Source organism: Mchenga conophoros, linkage group LG12, assembly GCF_057382185.1.
Source record: "Mchenga conophoros isolate Kocher_MC1m ecotype Shallow Benthic linkage group LG12, M_conophoros_male_GT1.1, whole genome shotgun sequence".
NCBI classification, from domain to species: Eukaryota; Metazoa; Chordata; class Actinopteri; order Cichliformes; family Cichlidae; genus Mchenga; species Mchenga conophoros.
This window is the reverse complement of record NC_140537.1, coordinates 33,269,556-33,294,588: the sequence shown is the minus strand read 5'-3', so window position 1 is coordinate 33,294,588 and position 25,033 is coordinate 33,269,556. Positions and strand designations below refer to the sequence as shown.

Below are 25,033 nucleotides of genomic sequence, written 5' to 3'. Positions count from 1 at the left end.
CTTGACGCTTTGACCACATTTTGTCGATTCAGCTTTTATTTATGTGATATTTTGAATGCAGCTCTTGCTGCAGAGTGCTTTTACACTGAAATATTAATCCTTCTACTAATGTAAAAGAAGGCCAACAACAAAAACTAGCAATGTTTTTTTCTTTGAAGAAAATCCAGTAAAGAAAAACAGCTTCATCACTTATAAAGAACTTTGTTTGTTGCTTTGGCAAAACTGTGTTGATATATGTAGACTCAGGCATTACATGACATGACCACGGTCACATGACGGGTGGATTGCATTATGGCGGTTTAACCAGAGACACTCACTTTTATTTTTCGGCGTTTGTGGGAAGCTAAATTAAAGGTCAGGTTGTGTTTGTGTAGGAAACTTTTAGCGATCACTTGTTTTAATTAAAACACAGCTTCTTCCTGTTCCTGCTCTTGTTGTTGTTGTCGAGCTGAAGTTGCAGTGACGCGACTGAGTTATTAATTAGTGTAACAATGTTCTGGTTCAGAGGAGGAACCCTGTCTAGCATTGTTCCTGTAGCGACTCACTAATTGCACCTTCAGGGAGCGTAACTGCACCCCGACCTTCTGTGCTATCCTCTGGCTTAGTGACGCTGGCGTCACACGTCCCTTGCTGGCTGTGGATGGGACTCCCAATGTACATCAGCAACGTGTGGATGTTGTCGGCTGAAGTAGGTGTTGTGGGTGACGTCATCGCTCATTATTATGTTTCAGAAGTGAGAGTAAACAGGTTAATTTTAGAAAATGTTCAAAGGAACATTTCTGCAGTTTTAGATGACTTTTTTGTAAAGAATCACTGGGATTGGATAAAATTAAGTACAGTCATGTAAATTAAAATAAAAAAGAAACATCTTAGACCTGTGCAAAAAATGCATATTCAATGTACATTTTCATGACGGTTATGTCAGCACTGACATAGAAAGAAAGCTGAATCAATCTGCCCACTTTGTCAAAAAAGTCCAAATTCTACTCATTCAACTTTAGTCAAACTACAGCTAACAAACCACATTTATTAGCCCTAAGCTACTCATTTGATTCCAAACTATTTGTAGATAATGCCACAATGATCTCTCTGTTATCACTCATTATTATATGCAGCTCTGAGCTGAATGAATGTTGTTTTGTTGTTTTATCGCAAATTCTGACCGGTTCCAGCTTTTGACTGAAAAATATATTCTCCGTTTTTGCAAGCTCAGATAGATGAACAAGATTTTCAAGAATTACACAGGGATTAAAAAGTTGCATCTGCAGTGATTATTATTATTCCTGTGGTGTCTTATCGCTTTGTACAAAACCAGAACATTCGAGTCGACTATTACCTCCAGCCTCACACTGTTCAGTGATTATAGCCCCTTAATAATTCAGCCAATAGCAACTAAAATCCCCGGCTCCTATACATTAGCTGCTTTAAGCAAGTAGCAAGATTTCCTGATTCAGATTCCCTACAGTCATGATTTTGATGTAAAGTGGCAAACTGCGTGCTGACGCCAATCAATCACAGTGTAGGGCATGTGCAATTTATGTGAGTATGTGAGCAACCGAGACAAAGAAAGTAATCCTCAGTGAGGTTTATGTGTGTGCGCGCTGCACAGAGACACGCATGCCTTGCATTAAGTGGTTGCACGAGTCCCTTGTGACTTCTCTGTAAGCTGGAATATTCCCCTGCTGTCAAGTCGCTTCGCTTCCACTTCACCTCGTGACCTTCCTCTCCCTCTTCCACCTCCTTATTACCCTCCTTCTCACCTACACTCATCATCTTTCACCCTCACCTCTGCTCTTTGTTTCCTCAGCCTGTTCCTGACTCTGTCTTCCTGAGTTGTTTGAATCCTTGCGTGTTTATGTGGATCAGCAGCACATGCAGCACCATGCTAATGGGGATGCCCTGCAGCAGCCTCTTAGCGGCTCATAAATAAAACACAAATGCACCTTTCCGCTCAGAAATATTTTTGAGTCAATGAACTTTTAATCTGGATGAACAAAAAATGACACAGGATTGCAGTTGCACTGATTAAAAGTTATTTCAAGGTTTAAATAAGGTTATTGCTGTTTGGCTCAATGTCGTGATGGAGCACACTTTGAAAAGTAAACCAAAGAAAACACTGTAAAAGTACAAAAAGGGCAAATCAGCAATCCATTTTTCATATTGCTCATGTATTTCTTGGTTCTAAATTATTTGTTTGAGTCTTTTACTTGCAGACAGATTTGCAAACTTGCAATCGGAGTTCCTTTAAAAGACAGAAATCTTTGGGATAAATGGTATGTCTGCTGAGTTTTACTGAGAAAAGTTTTTGCTTCCACCTAAACCTTCATGGAGATAAACATCAAACACACAATAGCTCAACGTGGCCGCAAAGTCAAGCTCAGCCACAGTCCCAGCCAATCAGCTGATTTCAGTGACAGCCCACATCGGCTGATACCTTCTACACTCATAGTAGGTTCTTTCAGCCAGTCTACAGTTGCAGCACATCTGCAAGCCACTTTGAAACCCACCTCCCCTCTAGCTCCATCATTTATGCAGTTCTGACTTTCAGCATTATGTAATATTACTGATTCTTGCTTTATTGAGACGGGGTCTTGCTGATGTGCTTTGGCTTTTCATCTCTGGTGGGGATTTCCCAGAATGGACCTACACCAAATGTAAAAATGAATGCAGATAGAACTCACAATTTTCTATTTATTTTTTGACTACAGTGGTTCTGATTGAAATTACTTTTTCAGTTTGCACTTTGCTGAAAATTGACTAAAAACTAACATGGATGTTCTCTTCATTCAGTGCTTATTAAAATGCATGCACAAGTCCCCTGTTAATGATAAAAATAAGCAAATGAGTTTAGGATTAAAAAAACTGAGAGATTTCTGTTTAGCAACTGGCTGGACTGTTTTCTTTTTTTATTGGCACCATATGAGCAGCCTCTCAGCTCTGCTCAATGAGCCTCACATGAATCATTGCAAGTCCTTGTCTTTCCCCGCTCATCGCTTCTTGTGATTCACATTAGCCAGCATGCAAAGGGAGAACAAACAACAACAACAACAATATGCCAAGATTGCCAATGACGCATGAATTCTCCATACTGACAAACACACGTTATCTAGCCAAGCTGCAGACGATAGAGATGGAGGGGAAAGGAGAGAAAAGGGGGAAGGGTGGAGTGTAATTATCTGTGAAAGGCAGATGCTTCCATCTGCATTTGGGGAGAGTACCAGTGTCTTATAAGTTCTGGTGTGAGTGTGTTTGTGTGTGTCTTGTGTCATCTGCATGTGTGCAGAGCCTTAGCCTTTTGTGCAGACACCCAGCATGTGACTGCTAGTGATCCAGGCCCCTGGAAATATCTTTTTACAGAGCGATGGTATTTGGGGGTGGGGGAGGGATTATCCTGTACAGAGAGTCAGAGGGTGGCAGGGAGGGAGGAGATGGGTGGTAGGGGGGAAGGATGAGACTGAGGTACAGTTGTTGTGTGTGTGAGGCAGCAGGAAGATTGTCTCTGGTAGGGGGTGGCATGGTGAAACGCTTTGGATTGCCAAGCCTGTCATATCACCAAGGCTGTGAAAGTCTGATAAAACTCTCTCTGTCCTCCTTCCTTTTCTTTCTTCTTTCATTTGCCCCCCTCCCCATCCATCTCTTTTTCAGACTCTACTCACCATCCTTTCCTTTTTTCACCTTGGGTTTCACCTTCATTTACCCCAAACTTCCCACACATTTTCTTAGTTTTCTGTCTCTTTATATACCTTCTTTAATCCAGGTCCTGCTCAGCCAATCACGCTTGCTGATTACAGCGAACATACGCCGAGCTGATTGCCTTTCAGAACAACAAAGGAAATGCAACAAGGCTGTTCCTATTCCCCATCCCTTTCCCATTACCCGCCTGGAGAGGAGATGGCCAACACTCAGAGGGGGGTCTGTAATCAAAATAGATGGAGCTGAGACTGCAATCGGTCATACTTCCAGATCACGCCGACCGCCAGTTTTCCTCGAAGCCTCAGACAATAAACAGTAAGACTGAATGCTTCAAGTCCATCTTTTTGCTTTTCCCAAAAATCCTTTTAACCCCATAGAAGCTGATCTGCTGCCAGATCTTTCAACAGATGAAAGAAACATCAGATGTGAACAAAAAAGTGAAAAGTCCTCTTCCGTATCTATTGAAGTTCAGGAGTTTCACCTCTTCCAGGCATTCTGTTTTTCTGCGTGAGTAGTTTGAGGCACCTTGCACCAGGTACTCAGCCAGAGGAAAAAATGCTGAACTCGGAAGATTTGATCTATTTCTGAGAGAACATGGGAAGATGAAGCAGAGGGTGAAAAAGAAGTGTCTGAGAGGTTCTTGACAGGATCCTTTTTCTCCCTTGTTATCTCTTCCTCGTGGGTCTGTTTCTGCTGTAAAACTTCATATGAGAGTTATTTAAAATATCCCGAGATGATATAATCTCCAAATTCATCACATATGATCAGAACTATTTTGCTTTACATTTGCATGCAGCAGATATCCTTTAGCATGACTTTTGAACAAGGTTACTGTTGTGTTTGTTTTTTTTTGCTCAAACTATAATCTAAACCCCAAGAAGCAGACAGTTGCCTAAACTTAACTAAAGAAGTTAATGCGTGCATTGTACAGAACAATTGTTTTGCTCAACCAGTGCATATCAGCTTAAAACTAAATAAAATAAAGTACAATAAAGCTCCACAGTCAAATGAGTGTGGAAACACTAAAGCAGGAGTTTACTATTTCTGAATCTCTTAGAAGCTGACAGCTTTTGGAAAATGCCAATATTTGAAAAGACTATTTACGCTGACAAAGCATAACGTTTCTGTTTTCTAGAATGAGATACTTTTTAACAAAATTTGTTTCACTTCCTAAACTATTTCAAATACCTTTTACAAATGATATATGTGTTTTGTGGGCAGCATGGTGGTTTGGTGATTAGCACTATTGACTTGCCTAAAGTAAGTCCTGAGTTCGACTCCACCACCTGGTTGGAGCCTTTCTGTGTGGTGTCTGCATTTTCTCCCCATGCCTGCATGGGTTCCGGCTTCTTCCCACAATGTGAGTGAATGGCGACCTGTCTAGGGTGTACTTTGTCTCTCACCCTAAAGGTGATAGGGATAGCCCCTGTGCTACCCTGACAAGCAGAATAGGAGCTACATGTGCTTTACAGTATGAGAGTGCCCAGGAGATTTAGTAAGAAGTTCATGCCTTGGTTTGCACTCACTTAAGAGCTATTATATTTCTTATTTTCTATCCCCTGCATATATACTGTTACTGTGGTAGATGCTCATTTAAACGTGGCCCAAAATAATGAGCAGCTTATGTACAAGTAATCCCTGTGAGCCAAAAGATCAGGATTTATACTGCTCTAAATTATGTCAGTGAGAGTGAAAATCCTTAACATGCCCATACACAGAACTAGCTGTGAGAGCAGAAGCCCCTCCCACCTTGTGTTGTTTGCAAAAGGCAGCCAATCAGAGAAAAGTTCTGCCTGACAGTGGGTGATGAGAGAAGCTGCATGAATATCCAGTTTAAGATAAACAATGGTTATTTATGAATCATGCAAAGTAGTTGGAAATAGGGGAAAACTTAAAAAGGAATTATGCACAGAATTAAGTTTACTACATGCCACCAAACTGGTGCTTAACAAATGGGTATAATAATGGGAACCAGTGCTTTCTGTAGGAAATAAATTTCATCGAATATAAGTGTTTACTTCAATTACACAACAGAAACGACACAATTATGAACACAATGTGTCAAAAAGTGTCAAATGTGGTCTAATAGTAGCCTGGGCAGCAAACAAACATAAATTAGATTTTATTTATTAATACAGTGTGACTTCACAACCCAGATGTTTTCAGAACACACAATAAAGTGTGTCATGCAGGCTGACCTTCGCTGATGTCTGTCCATCTTTTACTCATCAACCCCCAGCTGCTTTTCAAATTAGACTAAAAAAAGGGGCCCGGCAGCCGGCAGTCACTTACCTTTCACCCGCTTATCATCTTATTCATTCACACATGCACTACACCCATGTAAGCCCCCTCCTCTACCAACCCCACCCCCTCCTCCTTTATCCTCCCTCCTCCTCACATCCTTAGCCATGCACGCGCCAAAATCTGGGTCAGCCATATCAAACACTAAAGTGTGCGTCTCTGATGTGTGTTTACTGTGTGTGTGGATGTGTATGTGTGGCGTATGAATATTGAGTTTTAATATTGAGTCTGGAGGGGAAGAATTTGGGATTCTACTGTTGTTATTTTATCAGGCGCTGCACTGGGGGGGAATGTGATTAGGAAATGCAGTTTTATCAAAGGGATCTTTGTGTGTGTGCATGCATAAAAAAAGCAAGATGTTTCTGTAATAATGTGTGTGGTGTGTGTTTTAGAGAGAGAGAGAGAGGCAAACTGAAAAGCAAAGCTTGGAGGGGCTGTGTAAATTTGCTCTAATTAAAAGGTTTTTTGGCCGGAGCGTCTGGGCATTGCCACTGGCATACATTCAACACTCATGTTTGTGTGTCTGTGTGTGTGTGTGTGTTTTGGGCCACTTGGCACAAAGCCTGGTACAAGCCATTTGGATTTAGAGATGAGAGAGAGAAGGAGAGCTGATGTTTTCCTGACCCAGGTACAGTTGGGGTCTGAAGTTTACACACAGTCATCATGGGCATGAATGTCATGGTAATTTGGGGTATTTAATGATTTCCTTGAATCATTCTTTTAAAATGGTGGAATGATTATAAGATACACATCTTTAACAAGTTTGAATTTATTGTTGAATATTGGATTTTCTCTAATCTGTACCGTCAAAGTCAAAGTACACATCCAGGTTCAAAACATATACATAGACCCTCACTAATACTTTAATATTTGGTTAAATGTCCCTGAACACGTTTCACCTCAATCTGACACGTTTGGTTGACGTCAATAAGCTTCTGGTATAATTCTGTCTGGATATTTGACTGCTCCTCTTGACAGAATTGGCAGAGTTCATTGAAATTGGTTAGTTTCCTGGCACTTATATTGGTTTAAAGCAAAGTCTACAAATTTTTAGTTCGGATGAGGCTTTTGGTTTTGGAAAAGTCATTCCAGAAGTCTAATACAATAAAGCTAGCCTGCTTTATCCATTCCAAAACAATTTTTGATGCATGATTGGGATCTTTTTCCTGTTGGAACACCCAATCCTGTCTAAGTTCCAACCATCTAGCTGCTGATTTGAGGTGACATTGAGGGATTTGGAGGTAGCTCTTCATTATTCCAGTTGCTTGTGCAATGTACTGCTACCAATTACTCCAAAACAACACAAAACCATGATGCTGCCACCACCATGCTTAACAGCTATTACACTGTTGAAAGATTCACCTTTACTCCTTCAAACATGTAAAACTTCATGCTGGTGTTCCAGCAGTTTTAAGTTGCTTTTCTGGAAAATCCCAATAAATTTACTCTCAACTTGGTAAAAGTTTGGATCTTCATCCAGATCTTGGAAAAGTGGTGGCATAATCGAAAAACTTGTATTCAGTACAGTTGTTTGAGCTGATGATCTTGGAATTTGGACTTGTTTTGAAATGACTCAGAGAGATCTTCCTAACTCGTATAAATGTACAATTCTCCTTCTTAGATCTACACTGAGTTCCTTGGACTTTCCCTTTGTTCTCAATAGTGGTCAGTCGAATGAGTGATGCCAAAAAAACAAAACGCTTTTTATGATAGGGAAGAGATGATGACTAAAAAAATGTTAGTAAGCCTTGTAAAGTTAAAATACATCACTTAAAAGATTTAAGTGAATAGACCATGTGCAGAAAATCCAAAATTAAAAAGTATGCATCCAATTGCTGTTTATTTTTTAAAGTATTCAAATTTCTGCTGTATATGCTGATTTATGCTGTATAATCATTCCACCAAAGAAATCATTAAAAGCCCCAAATTACGATGACATTCATGCGCGATGCATGCCAACTTCTGACCACAGCTGTACATGATAAGAGACATGTTACCCTTCCTGTTTAACTCTCTTGCACACAGGTCTTCTAAAGTGGACTTACTGCTTGTCTTTTGTCATATTATGCTGGCAGTATCATGCACACTCAATGTGACTCTAAAGGGGTACGTGATGGAAATTTTATGAGAAAAGAGTCCTGGCGGATCTGCAACAAGAATGTTTTTGTTGCAAATGTTAAAAATTGAAAAAAAACAAACCCTTCAGATAGGAAGGATGGCAGAAAGTCCTGCATCAAAACCTTTGACTGTTATGTCTCAGCAAAAATGCCTAACAGATTGCCTCATAATGTAATTTAAGTTGAAATGAAATTAAGGTATTCGTAACAAACATAAACACAGAAAATTAACAAATGAAAAACAGCAGAGCCACAGCAGATATTTCACTTATGGCTATTTGAGGTAAATTGGATTAAAATGGTGGTTGAGCTCGCTGACCACACACATCCTCCTTAATTCACACCCCTGTCCCCACCCTGCTGCCAGGATCCTTGTTTACACACTGATACGTCCACATTATCAGACATAACATATGTGGGCTTTCTCACAGGCAGCTTGGTCTGACAGTAGGAGGAGTCTGACCTGTCAGAGTGGATTTAACCAACTGTCACTGAAGGAAAGCGGGACAGTCGCGGGGTGCAGGATGTGTAAAATAGCAGGGTGATGGGAGGATTATGGGTGTGTCCCCCCTTCACAAGGTCAGAAGCTCCAGGGCAACAAATAAATCAAATAGTTTTCTGGGTGAATTCAGTGTCATTTGCTGTACATGTGAGTGTTAAACTTGTGTACATAAGGGCGTCTGGAACAAGGGCAAGCTGACAGATGGGGCGAGCAAGTTGTGTCTGGTCAATATCATCATGGTCCAATGAGCCCAAATATTAACTGGGTCCTGAACTGTGGTTTTTCTGGGTTACAAACTGTACAGAAAAAAAAAAACCAGATGGTGTTTTTGTAAATGAAGAGGATTTAATGGATGGAGGTAGGGGAGAGGAAAGTGAGTGACTGATAAAAAGGGATACCATAGGAGAAAAAAAATGCTTTTCCAGCATCGTCAGGTGTGTTTGGGCTCCTGCTGGCAGTTTACCACAGCAATGATTGTTAAGTCTGATGTCACCTGGGCAGTAGACCCCAGGGACGCCAGTTTGTTAAAGCGCAGAGGTGAGGGAGGAGGGGAAGATAAAATGAGAGGCTGTGGAGGTGCGGAGGGGAATCAGGGGATGGAGACAGGGTGGTGGTGGGTACAGATGATGCCACAGTTGGTGTGGTGTTGCAGCCAAACGGTGCCCTACGGCGACAGTAATAAACCATCCCGGCTGTTGGTGGCTTTGTTGTCCAAAATGGACGATTAGTCTGATTTGTGCCTAAAGTGTTAAACCCTAAAGACAACACGGAGAGAAGGATACCCAGTTTAGCAGCACAAATCACAAAGTCCCTTACTTCATAAAAGAATCTCCGCTTTTCTTTTAGTTTGAATTCAACAGACAGTAATTCACCTGTGAGACAAACAGAAATGAGTAAGATGTGTCAGAGCAGCGAGGGTGCTCAGCTTGTCGCCTCCAAGCAGCAACCTCTGGGGCTGAAAAATGAAGCCAGTGTGGGAGTGCCAAAAAATGCACTTGATGCAGACCGCTCGAGGCTTCAAAAGTAATTCAGGCCCTCATATTAAAATGCCCAACTTCAGAGAGTAAACAAAAAGGTACGGACACGACTTTGGGATCTGTAGTTAATTTTCTCTCTTTGTACAGGTGGTCGGGTTTTTTAAAATGCTTCACTTGACTAAACATTTCAAGGCTGAAAGCTTGCGTGATAGGTAGATGCCAACACAGATGTGACTAACCACTAGCTGCCTGCTAAGCTTTACCTCAGCTAATCTGAGACACATGAATATCTCTCTCTGTGCTTGTTCTGTTGGTGCCCTTTGAAGCAATTTAATACAAAAATTTGGCAAATAATGTCTTTTTTTTTTTTACTGTTAACACTACAACCTTTGGTAAGTGGAATTCTCGTATTTAATTTCTATGCTACTTAGCGCTAACTAGCATGTATCTTCACCTATACAATCAATGCCATCTGCTAACCAGACTGCAGCTAAAAGCATAGTACTCACCCAGCTCCTCTATATGGTTGCTTCAGTATGCAAGTCCACAAATCTTGTATATACAGTCTGTGTTTAAAATATAATGACCAGACAAGTGAAGAGTCTGCAGTAACTCAGTTCAAGCTGCAGTTTATGTGGAACTTGTCAATTAATAATGAGCTTCCTGGTAGGTACTTGCACCTGCATTAATCAATATTTTACTCTGTTTAATGTGCTAGTATTGTTGACAGGGTTCTCTAGTCTCTTTCGGCAGTTCCTCTTTGTTATCTCTATCGAGTATCAAGACTTTCAGGTAGCTGTATTTCAGTAATGTTGAAAAACAAGCAGCCAGAGTTATTGTTCCCAGCCTATCCAGTGTGAAGCTGCAGATAGAGAAATTGAATGCGTGAACACAATAGAGCTCTGGAGTGATGCACTTTTTATCCTGTTAGATTTAGAAACAACACAAATGTGGCACAAATGCTGGTTGCGCACAATGTGATGATGCAGTGTTCTTGTTCAGCCATTTGATCATATTCCCATCTCTTTTTTAATAATTGGCATGTTTCCTGTTCCTCTGTGAGTTTTGTTTCTGTACATTTGTGCTTGGCAAAACAGACGTATTTACAAATGACACCATTAAAGTGAGCTAATGAGTCAACAAACCAGGGAAGAAAAGTTTCTGGCTCTGGATAAAACTGTAGAATTGTCTCTTTCTTGTGGAAGAATCCAAATCAGTCTGTAAAACAATTTGGGAATTTAAGCAGTAAAAAAAAGAGTATCTGCAAGCAGAACAAGAAATACATAATGGACATGAAGTCCTGCAGAGGCTTCAAATTGGGCTGAAAATCTGGCTGAGGCATAGAAATAGGTGCAAATGCATGCACATGTATTTGCACGCACAAACACGCAAACACATTGTGATGTATCCAGACAAATTGCACTCTAATCACTGCATCTGCTGTGTTGCTATTTTCACACAAATCCAATGGTGATGCATCCTTTCTTTTTGCCTGCCTTTCTTTCTCTCTTTGAGCACAGCATCCCACTGCCTCTCCAGACTGGCTCGTTCACCCCTTTGGCGCACACACACAAAGACACACATTAAAAAATATAAGCACACATGGATGCACAGGCTCATTTCCCCAGATACACAGAAACCCATCAGTGCATTTTGTAACTCCTCTTCTTACATCCACACACACATACATATCCACACACACACACAGTATCATATTTATACATACATGCACATACACAAAATCAGAGGCAGACATGAGGTGCCTAGCAGGGGGTGGTTTTGATTGACCAAGCACTTTATGACTCTTAAATGGCTTTATTGCCTTCCTACTTAGCCCACACACCCCCTCCTCCTTCCTCTCTGTCACAGCACAACAGCACAGATACACACACATGCATGCACCATCCTCAGGGGGTCTCTGCGACTGGAAATTAATGAGAGCCATCACTAACTGCGCGCACACACGTGTGGTGCCACCCAGATTGCAAACTCCCTCCTACTGTCTGGAATCTATCAAGGTCACTCCACAAAACTAAAGCATGGTTCCTCCCTCTGGATTCTTTATCTCTGCCCCCTATGACCTTGCTTTGGTACTTTTTCTTTAAATTTTGGGAGAGAGCCAGGATTCAATCCTAATGACTTTGTTACTATACATAGCAGGTCGATGCATGGGAGATTGGGTTGATTGATTATAACTGGCAGGACACCAGGAGGCGTGGGGGGGACGCTGGAGTCCTGTCAGCACAATGGAATGAGAACTTCCCTGTTGGGATATTTTGAAGGCTCCTGCTGATCATGTTGTTATCGTTTGACCTCTGTCATGAGTAGCATGATGAATATTAGAAATATTTTGTTTCAGTGATAATTCCCCATCTTTTTGTCATTTCCAGGGTCAAATATGGCTATTTTTTAAAGCCAAAGTATGCACGACACGTTGTGTTGTGTCTGTGCTTGATCCACAAGGTTTAAGCAACAGTAAGAGACTGCAGGATTACTTGTGGTTCCTAACATATAAGTAGAATGGGAGGCAGAGCCTTCAGTTTTCAGGCCCCTCTTCTGTGGAACCAGCTTCCAGTTTGGATTCCAGAGACTGACACTGTCCCTACTTTTAAGATTAAGCTTAAAACCTTCTTCTTGCTAAAAAATGTAGTTAGGGCTGGATCAGGTGACTCCGAATCCTCCCTTAGTTACACTGCAGTAGGTGTAGGCTGCTGAGGGATTCCCATGACGCACCTTTTCCACTCACTATGTGTTGATACACTTCTCTTCCACAGCATGTCTTTTGTCCTGTCTTCCTCACCTTAACTGGTCATGGCAGATGACCCTGGTTCTGCTGGACCCTGGTCTACCTCAAAATATAAAGCACCTTGAGGCGACTGTAATAGTGATTTGGTGCTGTTTAAATAAAATTGAATTGAATTGTTTTTAAACCTGGTCTGTGTAGTGCGTTCTAGTAGTTCAGTCTTTACTGCTATTTAAGTGAGACATCAGCAGCTCCCAGATTACAGAGAGCGAGGTGCAGCAACAGCTTGAAAAGAAAGAAACCTTTGAAACTGGAGAAACACTCTTTACTGTAAAACATCTGATTTACTGTACAGACATCAATCCAGCCTCCTAATATGGACTTTGAAGCTCTTTAAAAGAGGACAGATGGCTCGTGCAAGGTGTCAAGACACTTGCTCCAAAAGACACAAAGTGTTTGACACTTTGGGGTGAGAGCACATCCGATTCGTATACCACGCAACTGTTCATATTGGCTCAAACACGCAGAGTTAAACACTGCATCATGTCATAAGTAGACAACACTTTACACTTGATTGCTGTAACTATTTGCTGGAAAACTTTCTGAGATTTTCTAGTACACTAATCGCATCAGTATTCCTCTCAGGGAAAGTGAAGAAAGATGTTCCTGTTATGGTGAGTGGGAAGATCATCTTTCAGCCTGAAAACTTTGGCTCGAGCCCAGTGTGTTGACAGACATCTCATCCTGCTGATGTGCCCTTCAGCTACTCACTGAAAACTTGCCAGCCAGAATGACTGCTCTGTAGCTGACCTCCCAGTTCTGTGAGCAGAAGGCCAAGTGAAAGGAAAAAATCCCTCCAGTGATCAATGCAGTATTAATTAACAGAGCTGAAATACAGTGTGTGGGCCAGAGTATGAGAATATGTAGCCCTGGAATCTGTTCGAAACTTTGGCTGTTTAATTAATAAACACAGCCTTGTTTACAGTTTAATTCAGCACAGTAGCTGTTCCTGAATATATCACACAGTCATCGTCAGGAAATAGAGCTGGTGACCAGTCGTGGTATAAGAGCTAAACTACTACAGTAACTTTACCAAGGTCTTTTTTTGCCACAAAATTGCAGTTCTTTCATTTCGATTTTTTGCAACTCTAAAACATTTCTTACTGATAGGAACGTCGAGTCCATAAGTCATAACAAAGAGGAGTTTTCATTTCAGCCATTAGCTTTGAGGTAAGATCATGTATCACGTCAATGTCTGCAGGACGGTAAACTCTGCGTGGCCCTTTTATTACTCATGTTGCCGGGATGCGACTCTGTTTGCAGACATAGTTTTGTGACCTGTTTTGTTTCCAGGGACAAAATGCAAGCACCCGTAATATAATCATTAAAGTTTAAAGGGACAGTTCACCCTAAAATCTAATATGGATGATTTTAAAAAAAAAATCCTCTAGTACCAATATAACATTTCTCAGTTTTGAACGTATCAACTGTAGACATGTCACTCACCTGATGGTTCTTAATATATATTTGGAAACTCAGCCGCAATGTCTCTTTTCAGAAATCAGGACTCACTGACTTAAAATGAATCTAAAAACTTGGTGTAAGCAGTTTCATACAGGAACTATTTTCCTTCCGCTGAACAACATCCCGGCACTGTGAAGTAAGAAGCATGCACTGACCCATGTAAACATGCACATGCTAGTGACTGTGACAGGATATGAACAATATTTTTAGAAACATTTCCAACAAGGACCTGATGACACAGCCAAAGAGAATATGAATATATTTCTGGCAGAGTGACCTCTACATTTCAAAATATTTAAGAGAACAAATATTTCTATGGGCGATATCTCAAAAACTGTGCAAATCTGACGAAAACAATCTAGTTCGGGCCTGGGCTGCTGTGGAGGGCTGCACCAATAAGCTGAACTGGACTGTGCTCACTATTAGTGCTATCTTTTTATAAGCTTATTGGTGCGACCCTCCACAACAGTCCCAGTTTCTCATGGTGCGACTCTCAACAGCAGTCCCATCTCATGTGGCCCTTTGGGAAAATTATTTGCCCATCCCTGGTCTAGTTGGATAAATATCACTGCAGGCCAGATAAAAAAAACAACAACTTGACTTTCTAGACTAGACTTTCAGGTAAACTTTCCCTTTAAGGTGAAGGAACGTATTAACCTTATTTTAGGGTGCGCTAATGCTAGAGTAGTATTAAATATATGAGCTTAAGTAGCACTACAGATATCTCTGTTGGTTCACTCAGAAGTCAATTGCTTTTAGTTGTTGTCAAGTTTCTCTTAGATGAACATGATTAAATAAATTGCACTTCATTCATAAACCCTTCGGCTAGATTCTATATTAGGGATTGAGGTGGGAACTTTACTTTACTCTTATACTTCAGCATAGCAATGCATGTCAATAATATATTAATTCAGGAGGAAAGAGTGTTCCAGATGGCACAGGGGGAAACAGAAAAGAGTGTATCTGTGTCCATCTGCCTGCCACCAGGAGTTCTTGTCACCTCAGAGGCGCTCAGAGGTGTAACAACCACTTTTTGTGTGTATTTTCCTGCTCAGCTAGAGTCGCTGTGAACCTTCACCCTGACAGAGCGGCCGGCTGCCAGGCTGATGACCTCCTACCCCAAGGTTTTGCAAATACAGTTAACACTGACCTGGCCTCCCTCCAGCTGCAGCTCTTTAACCCTCTCAAGGCAGGCGTTGCAGATTTGCAACAGTTAAAAGCTAACAACCTGATTACCCCACATACATATTTTATGAGTTTTTTTTTAATCAGAAGTACCACTGCAGGTATTCCTTTGTGCATTAGCAACAAAAACTTAATTTGAGCCTGAGAGGGTTAAAAACCACTCACCACATCCCGAAATAAGACAGCCAATAAAGACATTAAAGGAACACAGTGGTTTGTATGCTTTTAGCTAATTAACAACATGTTTCTAGCTAACCGCTTCAGTTTAGAAGGTGCATTAAGCAAATTATCCTGCATATAATATTCGATTATATAAATAAAATACAGAATAACTGTAGCAGTTTCAATAATCAATGGTTATAATGCAATAAAACTTAAAGGGCTCATTCTTGTTGTTGCTGTGTGACCAATGCAATAAAAAATGTAACACCAGTCAAGATGAAAGAGACATATTAGCCTCCATGCTTCCAGCTGTCTTTATAATCTAAAATATCAAAATGGACTACAGAGAAATCATATTCTCAAGGCCGTATTGCTTTATTATGATGACTGAAGGACAGTTATTCAAATAATGTTCAACATTTAGCTTTTTTTAAACTGCTGAACTACCTCTTTCCATCCTATTAAAGCAATTGTTAGATTAGCCTTTTTGTATTTTAGATTCAAGAATTCTAACTTTTTAAAACATCAGTAGTGACTAAATCCAAAATATGCTTTTCATGTCAGTGTTTCATCATGCTTATTTAACTTGGAGGGCTGATTTCACAATATTGTATGTATACTTTCTGTTGAAATCATAAACTTCTCTGATTCAGCAACAAATTAAATTTTGGCTTCTCTTTCCTTCAAGGTCGTCTCCTTGGGCACCTCTGGACTGTTTCCAGTGCTGCTGCTCTATTTATCTCCCTGGAGGTCCTGTTTTGAACACTTGCTGTAATGCATTTGTGATGTGCACTGGATCTCCTTCAGCGTGTCCAAACGCCAACCTTTCTTTTCTTTCTTTCTTTTTGGTGAACAGTGTGCAGGGTGCTTAGCTAGACTGCATACATCACAGTTCAGGTGGTTTTACCAAATGTTCTTCCTCAGCACCTCGGGACATAACAGTAAGAACTTGGCATTGACGGTTTTGCCCTGCAGGATGAATTTCATGATGCATAACCCACTGAATGTCCAAAAAAAAAACCCCAAAAAAGAGATGAATACCCACAATAAGCATGCGACTCATACTCTGCCTTCAGGCATACGGCGTCTTCTATTGAAGACTTGTTTGTAAAATGTGATTATGAATATGTATTTCGGGTCATTTTGACATAGAAGTTGTTGTTCGATATCCATACTGGTTTGATTTATGATAAAATCAAAAAGCACACATGCAAGTGGCCAGAAGGAGATTTAAAAGTAGCAGTTTCTCTGTAGGATGTCCAGATGTGCACAAAGATGGCTTGAAATTGAAATTTTAAACCTGGTTATGTTTTTCTTTTCTTTTTTAGTGGGTAGAGTTCTGAAATTTATGACAAACCTCCTATTACCAAGAAAAAGCTTTTCAAAGTCCATCTGTTCATGATTATTCTAGTTCATTATTCTCTTCACTAACTACATGATGTAAAATTCATTGCAGTGGATTACCTAGTTACAGAAAATGGGTTATTTGTTATATGTTATTGTGGATAATTGCCTACAACTAATGAAGCTTGACCTTGATAATATGGGTTTATTTATGTCAACAACAAAAAAAAGATTATCCAATCCACCCCCAATAAACCATAGATCACCAATTTGATATGAACACACTCATGCTGAGCTCATATGACTGTGTTCCCTGCAGTCATATCTGAGATTTGTCAAGTCATATCTCGTCTCCGGAATAGAATTAGTATGTAAGAGAGGAGGAAATTCACTTGAAGAGATAAAACTCTGAGAAGAGGCGATCATGAAAATGTCACTTAAAAGTTTTGATTATGAGTGTGTAAGTTTGTAAATGTGTCTGAGGGAGTGTGTGAGCTATAAATGGGCTCATTGGCTTCCCTATTACTCCTAAGGATTGTTCAGTGGAGTGCACTGATTGTCTGATGTCACCTTTTTGTGTCGACCTGCACAAATGTTGCCACGAAACTTGTACACGCACACACACACAGATGTATCACCTTTTTGTTCAAGCACTCAAAATCACATAATTTTGCAAATTGTTTTTCCATATAGGCACATTACTCATGCTGACAGTACATAACTCCATTTTTATATTGTGGGGAGAGACTCACTGTGACAAAATAATTAAATATCACGGCTTGGTTAGGATAAGGTTAGGTTTTGGATAAAGAGAAGGCTTGCCTGGTATCAGTTACGATTAGCTTCATGTTAAGTCTCTAGAAAATTAATGAAAGCCAAAGCAATGTCCTCTGAAGTGACAGAAGCATTACTGCATGTGTGTAGCCTGGTTTAGGGTGCTTCAGAGGACGTTTGCACTCTGCTCATAAATAAAAGCCATGTATTATTCAGGGCTGCTCCTCCAGTTAATGCCCCTTAATGTGCCCAAACAGCCATAATGTACTCTGCTAGCAAAGGTGGCAGAGACCCCCTCACTCACACAAACACACCAGCATGAGCAATCTACCCTTTAATATCACACAACGTCTTTGTCAGTGTTACTCTCGACCTCTTATCTCACTCTCAAAAAATCCTAATTTTCTAAAAGATCCATTTTACTTTTCAAACAAATTGCTCCTGCTCACACATTCTCGCCATGTTTCCATCAAACTTTTCTTGATTCATCCCTAATTCTCACCCCTCCTCCCCTCCTAGCTACCCCTCGCTGTTTCTTTCTGTCTGTCTCTTTGTTTTATAAAAGCACAAATACAGAATACAGTTATGAAAACTCTACCTCTCTTCACAGTTGGGAGGTGCCAGCTTTCCGCCAAATTTTGTCTAAGCAAACTGAGAAGCTCCAGCAGTGAAGCTTCCTAAGTACATAATCTTAATCAGATTTTAGAGGAAATTACACCAGTGTAATTTCCTCCAAACTGTTCCCTGTTTACACAGAGGTAAACAGAAAACAGTGTGAAGTAAAATTAAAAAAGCCTAAAAATCCATAAAATCAGTTTAAGGTGCAGAATTTATCGCTGCTGCTTTGCTCGTCCGCATTTTTATGGACAGTGTTTTATGTTCTAATCACTCTGTAATTGATTTGCCTCTTTACCATCTGTGCTTTTAATTGTTTCGGCAGTTTGTGATCCCGTTTTGTTTTGGTCTCTCTGAAGCACTGTGTGTAAAATCACTTGGGCTTTAAATTTGTCATTTGTTATTATTACTTTTTAAATTTTCTGTCCCTTTTCGGGGGAGCTGTCTTGAATTCTGTGTCTTTCATGTTGATATTGCACTGTTTCCTGAGCAGTTCTGAACAGAATCAGTGGTTTTGTTTGGTCAAAGTGTTGCATGACGTTCACATTGAGCAGCAGAAAGTTAACGTGGTAGTCCTTGACGTTGTTTTTTTATTCATTAATTGCTGTCGTTTGTCATGTACGTTAAAGCTTCTCTAAGCCATGCAGCTGTATTGACAAACCCACAGAGAACCTATAGCCTCCTTCAGGTCTGATGAGCTTTGTAGCAACTTTACTTCACTGCCTTTGCTTTCTGGCCCAAAACTTTGCTGTTTTGATTCATTCTTGCTGTTCTCAAAACAGTGTTATCATTCACAGCAGGCAGCTGTTTTAAACAGTGTCAGCGGTAGTGTCGTGGATGAGAGAAGGAGGACCCAAACGCTGGACTCACAGGCAGGTAGGTGAAGGTGGATGTTTATTGCCGAAGGAGCGAGCAAACAGTACAGAGGGAGGAAATGGCTGGCTGGCTGGCTGGCTGGCTGAATGAATGAATGAATGAATGAATGACCAAAAGACTGACTGAACATACAGACGACATCAGACTTACATCAATGACCCGACACTGAATGGGTTGAACAGAGGGCTTAAATACACAGGCTGGTGATAATGATGATAATGAGGGACCGGTGAGTACACAGCTGAACATAATAAACTAATGATAATGGGAAGAGGACTGAACATAATACACACAGACCAAGGCTAACACAATAAAACAGGAAGTGGAACAGGCAGTAGATAAACAGTGAGTGTGAACTGAAAACACTGGGTCACCGACCCAGGAACCCTGACAAACAGAAACACTCCAAGCACCAAACAGTAGGCAAAATTGGTTTCAAGCAACTAGTTTGAGAAAAAAATGGAAGACTTCAAATAAATGACAGTGCTACTTTGTAACTGTTTAGGAGCGAGGCTGTGATTCCCTCAGGTCAGGATCAGTGGTTTGTTTTAAATATTAAATATTAAAGCAGTTTCTATTTGTTTTAGATGGCTTAGCGAGCTATGTCAAGCTTAAAGTCTGAGTTTTTTCTGTGTCATGAAAGTAGCACTCGTGTTACCGAGCTAAATGATCATGCTAACTTATGCTAAACATATAACCTGAATGGGAGCAGGTTATGTTTGAGGTTTTGTTTTAAAATCGGCTGACAGCGCCATGTTTTCACTGATTCTTTCATTTACAGCATGTTTGAAGTTCATTATACATTCTCTGCTGGGAAATACTTTTGTTGGTAAGCCATACCTTAAATATCGCTATAGCTGAATTTAATGTGCTGCTAAGTTTCTTTTAGTCTGCTGGAAATGCTGCTACTATAACACAGAACACACATTAAGAATACTTTACCAGTCATTATAATTATTTCACTTTGAACTGCCAACAAACTGATGCGATGTTTGGATGTTATATATATTATTTTGGATAAACTGTAAACTAAGCTAGTGTATTAGGCTTCATGGTTTTTCTATTTTTAAAAATCTTCTTCAGCACCATGTTGTACCATGGCTGTGAAGGCACAATGCTTATATATTTAGCCAGTTTTATTTAGCCTGTTTTGGAAAAAGAGAAGCTGCTCATTTTGTGTGTGAAATAAAGCCCTTCCTACAAAAACATTATATGGCTCTCCTTCAGTAAAAGTACAACAGTGGCTTCTTCTCTGGGCCCTGCAACAGCTAGTGCACTTGTTTGTTTACACAGGAGGTAATCCGCTTGTTGCACATTGCTTTATTGCTCATAGCTGGTGCTACCGGATATACCAAGCGCTGGTCGCCTAGGTAACCTTCTAATGTATTTGCCACACAGTGATATGTTACTCAAAGGTATCCTTAGTGGTTATTTTGCCAGGCTTGAAGTTGCTGACTAAAGAGGACAGAAGTTAGAAGAACAACACATCTAAACTCATAGAACAACAGTATAGACACTTAATAGTTATAGATTTATAGATTATGAAGCAGCTTTTTATTTTGGTGGTGGGTCAACAGGTGGAAAAGATATTGAGATGTCTGCAGTGTGTGCATCAATGCAGGAGATTTGTTTTGAGAATATAAAATGATGCTGTTAAGTTGATCTATAGTTTGTTTTGTTTTTTACGTCTACATCAGCAGCAGCAGAAGTTTGGGTTCTGTTTAACATCTTAGTGATAAGTGTGTTCCATATTTATCCTTACGCTACTTGTGTATTTGTACTTTGGAATCATTTGTCACAGATTTCTAGGTTTCTGTTAGTCTGACCTTTAATGTTGGCTAAAGTTCACTCGGTGCTCAGACAATCCAGTGCATAAAATCACTCTGACTATGAACAGATGAAGTCCAGAAGTCTTTGTTTACAGTGTTCAACACTGTTACCAAATGTTACCAGAGCAGCCTTTGCTAATGTGAATGTTTCTGCGAATATTGTTATTGTTACCGAGTCGTTTAATGCGATTTCTTTGATTACAAGACGGGACACATTTTGGTGTAACATTAACCTCTCACATGTCACCGATTGCTCAGTTTGTTTTGTGACGTGCAAAACACACCCCCTGACTAAGCACACACACACACACACATAGAGACACACACACGGACACACTAGACAATGGGTTCATTCATTCATTTTCCCACTTTGTTCCTTCTTTTTTTCTCTTTTTTTGTCTTATCTTCTTATAAACACAGTGAAGCTCAACAAACCAACACACACACACTAACTCAATCTTTTCACAGACTCTGTGACCTGGATTCACTCCAGTTTGTCTTTTTACAGACTGTTTGACTGTTCAGATGTACCAGAGCAGGAACTATCTTTCCTGGTACCACTTAAACAAATTATTTGGGAGTGGCATGCTCCTGAACAAAAATGACTCCCTTGTTTTAGGCAGTCATGTGTTCACAGTATGCTACAGACATGCAAATAAAATGTGTTAATTGAGCACAGAAAAACACCACTAAGTGGAGGACAAAGGATATTGCACATGTCAATAAAGGTGGCTATTACTAATCAAGTGTTTCATTTTATACGCCATAAATAAAAAGGTTTTCACATTACATTAAGCACGGTACTACAGGAGTTAGCTGTGGCTAAAACTGTCTTATATTTGGCTACAGTTTGGTTGGAGAGCACCACAGATTAAAAGCTCATATGCAGTCATTTTTTTTTTCTTCAGCCTTTGTCTTTGATGTGAAATAACAATAGTATAAGGAGAAGAAGCTGTTAACTACATACAAGCCAGGAGGTGGCTTAAGGGCTGACAAATGAAGCTATCGCGGCCTTTACCAAATCCTTCACTTCCTTAAATGCTAATTAAACCTGCATTCTTTCAGGTGGCCAGCAGGGGGCACCTACTGTAACTACAAAAAGAAATCTGAGTACAAAAAAGTGTATGAGAAAACAACCCTTCAGCTCACTCCACTATTTAAACATAATATACAATTTGTAAAAGATAGTAACCAATAATGGTAAACCAGGGTATAATTGGGGGTGGGCCTATCTTGTGGTTGATAAATAATTGTCGCTGTTAGCTTTCAGGGATTTGAGTGAGCATCACCCAGCATTTTGTCAGTCTGATCCACCAATCCCTCAAAATATTCAAGTTAAAAACATTAAGATGCAGACAGTCATCAATATAAGACTTCAAGATGAGATTTTTACATTTATCATTTGCTAATGATGGTGCTGAAAATTGCCAGTTTACAGGTGGTGCAAAAGTGATTTTGGCCTCATTTATTTGACTCATCAACTTAAATTCGATTAAAGCTGAAATATTCCTTTCCCTTTCGTTATTACAGGCATGGCTACTCCTGACTGACAGACACCAACACATGCCACTATTTCTTAGGCATCCGTTTGGGTAACTCAATGGACATCATGGTCATGTTTGTGATGTTGGTGGCTTTCTGGAGCATTTTAAAGGAATTATCTGATAAATAATTTGGTCTGAACTTTGATTATTTGTACTAACAGCCTGCCCTAGAAGTATATATTCTGGTACTGGTGAGTGAAATTCAAAAATATATCATTTCAAATATACCACATTTTGCACAAATTAGGGAACAACTCTGTAACCATGCTTGCTGCTGTTAGCTGATAAACATTTAAATATGGTCTTAAAAAAGACATAGTAAAATTAGAGGCTTCAAAACTGGACTGCACAAACTTTTAACTTCTTTAACTTAAAGATATGACACTGTGTCCTGGCACTGCAGAACTTATGATACTTGAGCCTAGTTTCCGTGTTAATCTGTAACCTTAGTAAGTGCAAGTTATAAAGAGACGTTCTTCTCTGAGACACACGACTGCTGTCAAACTCTATGGAAAGGATCTTTGAGATACTGTTTTATTAGATTTTTACTTCCTCTGAAGTTTGTTCTTACTCTAAATTAGTACAGAAAACATGTTTCAAACACACAAAATTATACCCTTGAGATCATTTATGCAGCTGTTTTTCTATAAATGCACAACATAAAAGTTCACTGCAGTTTAATTCTGCAGTTTTACCGCCCTTTCCCGCAGGTAAAGAACAAATAAAAAAGTCTTTCATAAAAAGATCATAAACTTAAAAACGAGACATGAGGTCACGTGAGCCTGCTGGTACAGAGTCAGGTGCACAGTGTGTATTTTTATTCACACTATGTGCATGTTACACTCAACATTTTCTGTGCTGTGTATGTGAGTCGGTTTTTCAGTTTCAATATGAAAACTAGTTCTACGTAAAAAGGGAAAGATTAAAAAAAAGTGGTCTTACCTGAGTGAAGTTTTATCTAAATTTGTTCCTGTTTTTCTCTCAGGATATTTTCTCTTCTTCTTTTACTTCTTGTCTTCCTTTCTCTGGTGTTGTTTTCTTCTTTCCTTCCTTTCCTTTTTCCTTCAGCTCCGCGGCCGTCACTGAGAAGGTGTGCGTGGAGGCGTCTGAGCTTGTGTGTGCGTGCCGCGGCAAAGTGTGTCGGTGTGTGTGTTTCTGGAGGCTGGTAAGAGAGCGACTCTGCTTTGTGCTGCCGATCTCGGTGAGTGTGTTGCTGCAACTGACTGAGTGACTGCGAGAGTGAGAGAGAGAGGGAGGGAGTGTGTGTCTGTGAGTGTGTGAGAGAGAGAGAGATAGAGGGAGAGAGGGAGATTAGTTCATACACAAGCACATCTCCGCCTTTAGGGAAACACCCCTCTCCTTCTCTTTCTTGCTTCTCTTTTCTTCTTTTCTTTATTGCTTTCACATCAGGTCTGCTCTTTCATCTGATTACGCTGAAGGGCTCATGATGGAGCAAAACATTTCCAGTCCTCCTCTTCCATCTCCCTCCTTTCAGCACCCATTCGACCGGAGCAGATCCTCCTGCTTGATTCTGGATTTTTAACCTTCTCTTTTGTTGTCCTCCCTCCTCATATCCCCCCCTTTCAGTTTGCCGTTGCAAGTCCCCCGAATCATAAATAAGTTACAGAGCAGACACGAAACAGCACAAAAGCAACAAAACAACTCAAATATCTCTGACTGGCTTCTCTTTGTGAGCTTCTGTATTTTGTTTGACTTCATATCAGTGAAAATATTTAATGGTTTAGCATTTGCCATCTATTTTCTGCCTTTGAATATGCAAAGACATTTAATTGAATAGCGAAGCAGTAGGTGGAAAGAGAAAGGAAGCTTTTCGCTTTTCAAATCATTTCAGGGACATGCTGCTTATTAGTTGCTGTGGAGAGCGACTAACAGAGCAAATCTAAAGTTTTTTGGTTCATGTTGTGATGTTGAGTCAGAGAATCAGCCGTTAAACAATAACACAGTTGCAAACAGTTAAATATTAATACAAAAAATAATTCCTTTTAAACCTTATTTCCATAAAACAAGTGCAAAAATCCATTATTGTATTAAAATATGTCTGGCTGCTATCAAAAGGAAATAACTTGTTTTTGTATCCTTTTGTTTGGAGAAGATAATGTTCAGCTTTGTTCCTTTAAAAAATAACTCAATTACAGAGAAAATGGACTTCATGAAAAGTAGATTTTCTTTAAACATGTTGTCCAAATCAATACCTGAACATGTTGCAGTAACACAGAGAAAATGTCTGAATGAACACTGACAGGTAATTGAAAGGGACAGGCATCACTTTAACCTTGAGAAGACCCCCACTCAGTTTTGCCTAAGCCCATCACAGCGATTACAGAATTTAGTTCTAGCCTCCTAATCTGCAGATCCACATTAAACTGCTCCTCAGGAGGTTGAACAGAGGGGGGTGTTTTTGTAGCTGAGTATTAATACAAAGCTCTATCGCCTGAGTTTTCCGAGTCGGCTCATTTCAACACTTTTATTTTGGTTAGAATTAAACAATGATCACAAGGTGAAGATGTGGATTTTTCTATTTAATTTGAGGGCGTTCACATTTGCTTATTGGGAATGTAACCGGTTTTGTGCACTAAAGATACAAACAGCCATGAGCCTTACTGTTCACGAAATATGGATGTAAACAAAGTCAAATATGCTGAAAGCTAAAAAACAAAGAGTACTTTAAATCTTTTTCAAGATTTTAAAGTACTCTGTGCCCTAATGAATTACTCCATGTGGTATAAGCAATTGCCAACAAATTCATTCTCAGCCCAGGCTGCCAAATACTGTTGTTCATTCAGATCATACTGGCATCTCAGAGATACGGACAGGGTGCCCTTCAGT

General features: G+C 40.0%; 1 protein-coding gene across 1 annotated transcript in view; it reads right to left on the bottom strand.

Moving 5' to 3' along the window:
• hs3st1l2 (heparan sulfate (glucosamine) 3-O-sulfotransferase 1-like 2) overlaps nucleotides 1–23,421 on the bottom strand; it is a 30,586-nt gene extending 7,165 nt beyond the window's left edge. The window contains exon 1 of the mRNA XM_085295385.1: nucleotides 23,129–23,421. The gene's annotated coding sequence lies outside the window, so the exon portion shown is untranslated. The remainder of the gene's footprint in view (nucleotides 1–23,128) is intronic.
• Nucleotides 23,422–25,033: the final 1,612 nt, after the last annotated feature.